The sequence below is a fragment of the Fringilla coelebs genome (assembly GCF_963513975.1).
Source record: "Fringilla coelebs genome assembly, chromosome: 1".
In the NCBI taxonomy this organism is placed as follows: Eukaryota; Metazoa; Chordata; class Aves; order Passeriformes; family Fringillidae; genus Fringilla; species Fringilla coelebs.
This window is the reverse complement of record NC_140028.1, coordinates 45,016,650-45,028,095: the sequence shown is the minus strand read 5'-3', so window position 1 is coordinate 45,028,095 and position 11,446 is coordinate 45,016,650.

Below are 11,446 nucleotides of genomic sequence, written 5' to 3'. Positions count from 1 at the left end.
AAAATAGAAGTTAGCTTTAAAATTCTTTCTTTCTTTCTCTCCACCTAACACTGCAAGTGTATAAAGAGACTAGTATTTTTGGAGAGATATCTGATTACCGGGGAGAGCAGTGAGAGGGGATCCTTGCGTGCACACAGCATGAATTAATGTCATATAAAAACATGTCAAAATAGTGTACAGCTGAGTGATCTCTCACAATAAGCAGATTTGGGTTAATAGGCCCTCACTGACAAGTGAGGAAAAGAATGTAGTTAATAATTAGTCAACTCAAGACTAAATAAGCACTTTCAAACGCATCATTTTACTTTGCATGTAATTCAAGAAGCGCTACAAAACGGCACTTTCAACCATTTCTCCCATCACCAACAATAGTTATAAATAATAATTATATAAACATAACACACTTCCATTGCTTTCTGAAGTTCTCAGTAAACAAACACCCTGACACAGCCTGCCATGCCATTCCTGTCATGGCGAGGAGCGATTTGTCACAGCTGGTGCTGCCACGTTGACACTGTCACCCAAGAAGATGCTGGTTTCATCCTTTCTCCATTGCCATTACTGCTTTGCTTAAATCTAAAAGGACTTCAGTGACAACCAGGAACTCGTAGTCAGATTTTTGTGCCAAACTATGACTACCATTTAAATTGCCAGTGTCAGGTTATATTAAGAGGTCTATAATACACTGTGCCAGTTCTCGTCTCACATGCTGATAAGAAAAGAAAATCTTGGAAGCTTTGTGATGTAAGGAGGCACTAGCAAGTATTGTATTACTGACACTGGTAGCTGAAGTCTTCCTGAAAAGAAAAAAACACTTGGAAGCAATATAAACTTGCTAATAAGCAATGTGGAGAATTTTTATTTCATATGTCAATGTATTTTGCATTGATATTTTGAAAGTTTATTTGAATGTATTAATTGAAAAAGTCTTTATGAGTTTATAAACTTAATTAAATCTGGCTTTTATTTTCCCACAAAAACAGCTCTGCTGGACTCTGTTATTCTAATAATACCTTAACATGTCTTAGAATATGATCTGAAGGACCAAAATACTGAAATATATTTTTTATCTCATGTTATTTCTGTATCATATGTATAGTAACCATAGCACACCCGATATTGCTTCAGTGTAAATAAAATAGAGTTATAGGGAGGGACTAGCTTTTTTTGCTAGACCACCAAATCAGTAGTTTTCCTGCAAGTTTTGCTTCTTTGGCTTTGACAGATAAGTTAGTGAAAAGTTAAAGAGTTATCTGTGAACCTCCCACTCTATAAAGTGGAAAAGAAACTCAACAGTGTATCCAGACTAACTTACCTCAGAAGGAATGGATGACCAGTTTCTGAGTCTGATACCAAGAAAAGGTTTCTTAAAAGATGTTTTTGGAAACACAGCTAGATCTGCTGTCAACAACAGCCTGCAGTGCCCCCTGAGTCAATGCCACTGTCAGCATCAGTAATCCCTAGGAGTCATGACCAAATCCAAGGCTACCTCCAAGAAAGGTCCCTTCCATAGCTTCAGGCTCTTTTCTACAGCAACTGAGCATGCTAGATGCTCTCCCCATAAATCTGACATATTGCTGGTTTTGCTTCTATCTGTAGCCTTGATTATATTATGTATCACTAAAATTGCATTGACTTTGAAGGGATTAATCTTCCCTATAAATTATGTACCAACTTTAATTATGGTTCCTGGAACCATTCTTTTAAAAAGGAAAATAGGCACTAATATATAAAGCTATATCCTTTTACATCTTGAGAATTTTTTCAGAACTTCACTAAAACGCTGACAAACTCCCTTTCATTTTGCTAACCACCTGTTTACATTAAAAAACCAAATGTTTAAGATACATATTACTATCTGGTATATAAACAACCTATGTAATACATAGAACACTAGAAAATATTGTAATGTAAAAAAATGTTAAGTCTAGTGTAAATATTTCCTTAATCATCTTAAGCAAATCAGAAATATTTTTCTGAATTGTGTTCAAAGTAATGAAACTAGTCTTCAGGAGCACATGCTGAATTCCTTGAACAGGAATGCAGTGTGAAGTATGAGTGTCTGAACTATGGTCTCTTGCATGTCTAGAAAGAGGGGAAGAATGAATAGAAAAAAATAGACAAATAGAAAACTAATAGAAAAATAGAAAAAAAATGTTTCAAAGGAAGATTTTGGTTTTGTGGTGGTTGTCTACTTCTAGTACTATCTTTTACCAACTTTTTCTTATTAATTATTATGTAATACAACTTCTTGAAATATTTCTAGCATCTTTTAATATTGGTTTCTCACAACAAACAGCAATTGCATTGTCCCATGCACTTCTAAGTATTGAGTCCTATTGCTTTGTAATTTTTACAAACTTCCTAAAAATTGTTTTCTTAGTGAATTGAGGATTCTTTTAGGTTTAAATCTTTTAGATTCAAATTGTGGAAGAAAAAAATGCATGTGAAGATGTGAACAAATACTTGGTTCATTAAAAATTCTGTTCAAATTTTTTTTCTAGCTTTATTGTTTAAAAATAGCATACAGTTTAATTCTGGCCAGCAGACATTAGTTTTGTTTCTTTTCTTCCAGTTGTAATTTAAAAGCCTGTTTGCTGTCATACCTTTAATTGTATTGTTTAACGTAATGAAGAAGGAATGGCTTTCAGGGAAGAAAGACAGTACTGATACCTGTTCTGTTAAAAACCACTCAAGAAAAATGCTCTTACTTCAAGTCAGCAGCATGCAATATTAAGTGTATGGCTTGCTTTTTTGTTTTTTTTTTTTTTAACTTGGGTTTATTTGGGAATAGGATCCTACAGTTTTAAACAGGCTCAGTGAGATCTTGGCAGGATGAGAAGTATACTGAAATGGAAGTAAACAGAGCCACAAGCTGAGGGTCTCATTAGATTTCTGTCTTAGGAACACTGTCTCAATTTGAACTGCAAGTTTCAATACTTTATACTCTGTCCTAATTCTGTGGTAATAAATAGCCCTTTTAAACTGTTGTGAGCAGCACCTACTTTGCGCAGTACGAAAAGGCCACACAAGTTAAGCACCAGTTAAAAAAATTCTGCCATTTTGCTTGAATTAACATAACTGCATAATTCAAATGCTCCTCAATGTTGAGTGACCAAATGCATCATTTTAATTTTATTTAAAATATAAGTAATTTACCGTGGGCTTGTATTTTCATAAATAAAAATATTAGAGGTTTGTTTGTAATAATTTCTGAATGGCACTGAAAAAATACAATAAATGATCATTTGGAACATCATGTTTTACATAGAGTGGCTCAGAATATTTTTTTCCATTTATCAGTGGGAAATACGGTTTCCTTAAAACTGATGGGGTTTTTTCAGAAAAAAATCTCCTTCTTTCATGAAAAACAAACCAAAAAAGAAATAGAAGGTTTTGATTTAGAAAGTCAGGTAATTCCAAAATAAAGTTATTTCATGTGTCAAATTGACTACAATACTTTATTTCAGGTTGTCAAGCAGAAATGTGTGTCAGGTCTCACAAGAATTACAGTACAATTTCTTCAACCCATCATTCTCTGCATTGTTCTCTCTCTTTAAACAGCCTTTTCTGTGATACCCTTCTGTCCTGCAACTCTGAAACAGTTCTTCAGAGGAGCTATAAATTAATGCTGGACTACAAGCCACAGAGAGAAGGACAGCAGAAGTCTCTAGAAACACAGTATTTGGGCATCACAGGCATCACAGGTACATTCACTGAATATTGATCAGAGTGAGCTGAACCAAGGAAAAGCACTTTGGTTCTAAAATCAAATTCCTTTCTAATGTTCCAGATCGGTGTTCATGATAATAATATTTTTTGTACAGAGATTTTTCAAAAAGTTTTATCTGAACTCAGTAAATTACTGCTTTGAAAAACAGTATCATGTACTAAGCAAATGTCATCTAATCTATAATTTTTTTTGCCTTAACATTTTGACATCTTATTTCTGCAGTTTCATATAGAGTGGTTATGGGCACTCACACATATTTCAGACAATGATTTAAGTGTCGTTTCAGGAAGTTAAGTTAGAATAAAACATTTTCCATTTTCAAATTTAGAGCAACTTTGCTATCAGTCTGATGATGCTGCCAATTCCAGTGCAACAAAGATAATTTGTCATTTATCTTTAGTGTATTTAGAACCTGCCTAAACAGAAATGAACCAAATCTATGTTACACATCAGTTTTCATGCTCAAGCAACTTGAGTTAAATATATGGGAGTACAGATACAAGTCAAAAATTGGTCAATAGAAAATGTTATTTCATATTCCAAGTGCACTTAAATTTTTTTAAAAGGAGAATAATGACAAAATTACAACTGTTGACAGTTTTAGATGAATGTTTGTATAATGATGAATCTGTCATGTTTTATTTTGTGACCATATGTTAAATAGCATCTTGTAATTCAGGATACAGTGTAATTCAGAAATACGTTATGAAATAGAACTGCAATTCATTTTGCAAACTGAATTTGCAAAATGACAATTTGGGAAACAAAAGCTGCTTAGTTGAGGCCCATCACATATCCTGACTTCTGATGTTCATCATGTGCTGTTGGACCTACCTGCAAATTAAAATAGTTACCAGTTTAATTTTTTTATTTTTCCTACTTTTTGGGAAAGTGCTAAACAACAAAAACAACAACAACAACTATTATTGCAGGCTTCCTTCCAGCTCCTTCATTAAACATTTGTTTCAAGCCAGTCAAAATCTGGGTAAAACAAATGGAATTTTTTACCTGCAGGCTTTGATTTTACAGTTTTCCAGTACCAAGGATCTAGGTGAGGGTCTGTTCCTCTGCCGGTCACTGCAGGCTCAGGGTGTCAGGGAGGTGAATTGTGACACCAGAACAGGACTCAAGAGACAAAAGGCTCCCCAGGATTCCCTACAGGATCTTGGTAAGTTGTTTCATTTTTCTGACTTTTCAATAAATTGTCTTTGAAAAGGGGAATTGCAACTTAATCTCTTGCCCTTAGGAATATGATTACAAATTCAGCAATGACTGCAAGATGCTCTGTGTTAAGGTGTTTTGGTAGCCCCCATAAATATGTTGTCAGCCATGTGCCTGAAGCACGTATGCAGAGGGACACCTGGAGTCTTTGATGCTGAATATCTATTATATGAATGCTATTTGACTGTAAAATCCATTCTAGATCAAATGTTTGACTATAAATAGCAAAATAACAGCTATTGGACATGCAAAATTTATAAATACTAGTAGGAAAGTAATGCTTTTCTTGTGTTGTTTCTAGATATGTACATCTGACTTTTATCTTTGTGACCTTCTTAATTAATATATTACTGAACAAAAGACATGGTAAGCTGTAGGTGCCCCAAGAACCTTAAAAAGGGAATGGAGAAATTCATGTGTAGCAGGTCAACAAATACAAACTAAACTGGGACAAAAGGGGAAAAGAGAGGGGGGGAAAATTCTAATTCTGGGAAGTGCTTTAGACCACGGCACCATCCATTCAAGTAATTACAAGAAAAATTAAGTACACACAAAGTTATAGTGTCAGAGTTTATAGCAGCCTTCCAGCACCTGAAGAGAGCCTAGAAGAGAGCTGGAGAGGGACTTTTTACAGGGGCATGTAGTGATAGACAATGGAGAATGGCTTTAAACTGAAAGAAGGTTTAGATCAGATATTAGGAAGAAAATCTTTACTGTGAGAATGCAGAGACACTATGCCCCATCCCTGGAAGTGTTCAAGACCAGGCTGGATGGGGCTTTGAGCAACCTGATCTAATGGAAGGTGTCCCAGCCTCTCTTTGCAGGGCTGCTCTCTGGGCTTTCCCAGTTTATACTTGTGCTCAGTTTTACTCCATCCTGGGTGCAGAATCCAGCATTTCAACTTGTTAAATTTCATTCCATTAATCACTGCCCAATGCTCTAAGCTATCTAGATCTCTCTGCAAGTCATCCCATCCAGGGAGGTTGAAACCAGATGATCTTTAAGGTCTTAAGATTCTGTGATTCTACACCCCCAATCACTAATAAACAGCACCTGACAACATCAGCAGTCCCTCTCTTGTCACCAGGAGATACTGAAGAGGAAAGGCCAGTGCTTTAAAGGACTGGAGTTCACTGTCCCATCTAACTTGTTCATGCTTTATTCAGTCAGACTTGCCTAATGCAAATGGGAACAGCAGAGATTCAACAGATTAATTCTAGCACTATATTTCCTGACAAATGGCCATCTTAGCCCCAAGAATTTCCAGTAAGGAGCATTCAACAGGCTCCCAATTGTCCCTTTATTCCTACTGGAAGGTTCAACTGGTAGATTACTTAAATCTTCCTTTTTTGCAATTTATCATTCTCTGCAAATGCAGAGAGCACCTAAGCTTTTTCTAATGTACCTTTTACAAATTATGGAATCATAGAATGGATTGGTTTGGAAGTCTCTTAAAAGATTTTCTAGTCCAGTCTCCTGGGCTTGTGATTACCGCCTTAGTGAAGTTTCTTGGAGCCTGTAAGCATAAAAGGGAACCAAGATTCCCTTCTATCTTCAGATTGACCACTTTATCTTTATTAGCTTTATTATCTTTATTAGTGAATCATGCGACTCCTCCTGAGCACACATCTCACTTTATATATCAAAGAATTTGAAAATTAGAGAATATGTACACATATTGCATCTTGAGGGTTTTTTTAGTTAATTTGGAATTATTCTTATTAATATATTATGTTATTATTATATCCCAATCTAGTCAAAGTTGTTCCTATCCATTGCACTGGGCTAAATTACCTTTAAATGTCCCTTTCAACCAAAACCATTCTTTGACTCTATAAGAAAATGTGAAGTGACTTTCTTTTATCACCACCAGTCCATTGATAACTGGCAACCACATTACAGAATCTCTTTTATGAGTTGATTAAAATCTGCCCAAAAATCCGTTGAGCTATATCCTCTGAATTTCTGACCAAGACACTCCAAACTCCACCAATCAGAGTTCAACATTCCTCCAATTTCCAGCCTAAACTTCAGGTCAGTTGGTATCTGGTTTCCTGCCTGCATTGTTCTTTAGTTGGAGCTCTCTTTTTTTGCTAAACCAGCCCCTTCTAAGGTTACCCACTGACATAGCACAGAGGCACACACCACAGTTTTACATTTATTAGCTGATATACCTGAGTTATGACAGGAAAAAATAATAGAAAAATACTCTTTTTCTTCTGAGACTGGGAATGCCACATTCCTGAATCTACAGTCCCTGAAAACTTACACTGTACCATTGCAGCTAATACTGGATTTGACAGACTAGAGTAAAATCAGCAGAGATTTTTTGCAAGGTGCAACTTTTCAAAATTATCTTTCTGTTGAATACAGTTCAGTTGTTCAGCACTGATGAAAATTCACAGACCAAAAGGAGGCTAATATTTCTACTTACTCCCAACACCAGTATAACATGGGAAAGGAGTGGTTGCAGAGCAGCCCTGCAGAGGGGTATTGGGGGTGTTGGCTAGCAGGAGGCTCGGTGGGAGTCAGCATTGCCCAGAGGGCAGCCCCCAACCTGTGGTATGTCAAACACAGCACACCCAGTCCATCTTAAAAGGAAATTATTCCCTTGTGTTCAGTGTTGGTGTGGCCTCACTTGGAGCACTGTGTGCAGCGGCCCCACACAAGTTAAGAAGGATGTGAAGGTCTTTAATGTGTCCAGAGGAGAACAACAAAGCTGGTGAAAGGGCTGGAAGGAATGTTCTAGGGGAAGTGTCTGAGGACTATGGGGTTGTCTAGCTTAGAGAGAAGGCTAAGGGGCAACCTTGTTGCTTCCTACAGCCTCTCCAAGAGGAGAAGTGAAGAGGGAGGTGTTGATCTATTCTCCCTACCCAGTGACAGGACACATGGGAATAGCTCAAAGCTCCACCAGGGGAGTGTCAAACTGGACATCAGGAAGCATTTCTTTTATGAGAGGCTGTTCAAACATTGGAACAGGCTACCTAGAGAGATGGTTGATGCCCCAAGCTATCAATAGTTAGGAGGCTTTTCAACTGTGCTCTTAATGGTATGCTGTAGCTTCTGGTCAGCCCTCAAGTGGTCAGGCAGTTGGACAGACTGATTGTTGTAGGTCTCTTCCAGCTGAACTATTCTATTCCATTTATTTTAGTCTATTCTGCTAGCTGCACAACAGAGCAGTTGCTTATTTGTATCTACCTAAATGCTCTCTGTCATGAGTTTTCCCAGAAAGAGAGCCACACCACCTTGAAAAAAGTCTATAGGCAATTTCAGAGCAATTTGCCAGTTGCTACGCAGAGGAAAGCAACAAAAGGGTTACTCTGCCACACCTTGTTTCACACACACATAAAAGACCATGTATCACTCTGTCAGTAACAAAACGCCTGTGTTCAGGGCAAGGATCTGGCTTGGCTATTTTACAGCTCTGCCAATCCCACAGCTCACAGCTCAGCAGGCTTACTCATTTCTACAGCTGCACCTGGCACCCAAAAAGTTAAACAACCTGACCACACCAGAAAAGGGGGGGAAAAAAAGAAAAAAAAAAAGAAAAAAGAAAAAAGAAAAAAGCAGGCAAGTTGCAAATAAGCAAATAGAAGAATGCATATAAGGTAAAGAGCTGAACAGAGAAAGATATAGGAGAAAGCAGTTAAGTGAGAGAGAGGAGGTAATGCAAGACAAAGGGGTATAATTCCTGCTTGAGTTTGTTTAAGGCGCATGACAGGAGGCATGGAGAATCAAAAACATAGCTCACCCACACAGGAACAACAATGACTCCATTTTTAGAATGCCAAGTGTTTGCTTAAAGTATCAAATCCTGGTGCTAATCTACTCTCCTTAGTTAGAGCATTTTTGCTCTCAAAAAAAAATGCAGGTGCTTGGTTGTGTGAGCATTTTGAAGGTGGTGACTGTACCTATTGCAATTGCTCCAGTCTCAAGAGCTGTCTGGGTGTTAGAAACCCTCTGTGATGGGTATCATTTTTTACATATTATGCATTATGCATTACCTATTTTAAACAAATAAACGTTATTTTGATATATCCATGCAATGCCCTGATACACCTCTTTCTACTGGGATCTGTTCCCAAAAAACGAGTGGCATCTGCAACCACAGAGCAGTAAAGAATCTTTAAACAATGCAGAAAAGATTAATGACAATCTCAAACAATGCAAAATATTTGTGCAACAGCTTCATGCGAATATAAATGAATTTCAACATTTCATTACTAAGAATATACACTGGGTTTTCCACCTTAACACCATTTGCTAGGTACCACACCTGTCTTATTTGGTTGAATCACTTGTCGAGAAGAAACTGTATTGTTCTAGGAAAAACAACAACAAAAACACAATTGTGGTAAAGTTAACCTTGTTTTTGTAAGAAGCAGAGGTGGACTCTGGTGGTCTGATCAGGCATGTCCTTGTCCTTCACCCCAGGGAAGCCAGAAGTTTCCTGGCACTGCTGTAGGGAAGATTAGTCAGCATGAACAGGGAGTGGCAGGCAGAGCTGGGGGCAAGGCAAGGTTTCAAAGGAGTCACCAAGATCCAGCCACTATGGCAAGGGTGTGATAGTCACTTTCTAGAACACCTCTGCTTACAACTATTATTCCTGAGAGCAAACTCTCCCCTCCTGACAAAAGTTTGGCTGGTTTGGATGATAATTAATTGCTGCTAAAAGTTTATCAAGAGAATTTAGACATTTTTTAGATGTTTGTACTTTGAGAAAACAGCAACCTGATGCATGCCTCACACCTTGAAAGCCCCTCTCCTCAAGGGCTCAGCTGCTTTTATGGTTTGAAAAGCAAAGATTAACTTTCTCTTTGTTCTGCGATGTTGGCAAACTCCGAATTTCTGCTGTCCCCAACAGCAAAACAGATCTAATGCTCAATGGATCCTCCCTTGCAAACTGATTGTAGGGACAGAACTGCAGCCTGGTTGTGGGAGGAGGAGTGTTTAGCTGCTGCCAGGTTAAAGTGAGGGAAAGAAAGAATGAAATTCAGCCTCAATGTTGCTGACACACTCACTAGCTGTATTAAAACTAAATTGATACTGTTTGACATTCTTCTTGTAACAGCAGGATAATTATTTTTGTAAAATAGGGATCACAGAAGCTTTTAATACAAGGCAGCCAAGTTAAAGAGAAAAAAAAACAACAAACAACATTTATAATAGCTGAGGTTCTTGTAGGATGTCCAAGACATGTAACTGGCCCACACTTAAGCCATAAACATCTTAAGAACAGACATCTAAGCTCTGGCAAGATGATTTGCAGAAGAGCTCCTGAGCTATTGAGCTATTGAGCTCTGGGAAAAGATTATTCTATTCATTTCTCCTGTAAGCACATATGACTTCAAAGGGAAATCAATGCTAAGATTTTTTCAAAAGAAATTAATTTAGGTTTTTACTCCACCATATCAGCATTTGAAGTTGGCAAATAGTTGTATATATATATATATAGACACACACACAGTATCATCCTCTTAATAGCATGCTGGATCGGCAATGAAAAACTGTTTCAGAATTCCACAAAGCAACCTGCAGATTGAAAAGAAAGTTACAAATCATGGTTCTTCTCTTACAGCCTTTTGATGCAAAGAAATACTTGACCATCAGTCTAGGAAATATAGTGTACATCTGAAAGCAGAACCTACTTCTAAATCACTAAATTAGAAGGGTTGCAATATGAATGCTCTCCGAGACATGCTCTGCCTCATTTATCTCAAACAGGAATAGCTAAGAGAAAACTTCACAGTACTTCTATTACCATTAGCTGCAGTAGCTACAGCAGCTGTTAAAACTGGGCCAAAATACACCTCGGTCCTCCAGACCCTGAAGAAGAACCCTGACAGGATCTCCGTGTGTTCTGCTGTATGAACGTGCATAGTTCTGTGTGATTATAAAGCGATCAGTCCAGCACAGTGACTCAGGGACAGAACAAAGAAGGCATGCAAAAGCCCTTAATACTGTGAATTTCACATATATTGCCTCATTTATGCCCTTTTTTTTAATTAAGACACCTATTTTTATGCATGTGTATCAGCAAACTCCATAAAGTGGTATATTCTAAGTAAATAACACAAACAGACATATGGCACTTCAGAAAAATTTTGAGGTAAAGCTCTTCCCTTCATGACGCCATGGAAATTATAATTGTTGCAACTGACGTTGAATTATTTATTGTGCATTGTTACAACATGCAATAAAGGTACATAATGTGATTGGAAAGACTCCCCTAAGGCTGGTTCCCCTCTCCGACCCCAACAGTATCACAAATAGCATCCTAACCAGCAGGTTCTGAAGTTACTTACCACAACTGAGTGTGATCCTGGAAAGATTAACCAGGTAACTGCCTCAGCAGAGAGGATGTACAAGAAAGCACGTTTAATTGTTTCACCATCACGAAGAATCAGTTATGCCTTCGTAAGCATCAATTAATCAGGTGTATCCCGGAAAGATCTCTGCCAGATAAGAGTAGGAAGGATATGGCTCGGAGCG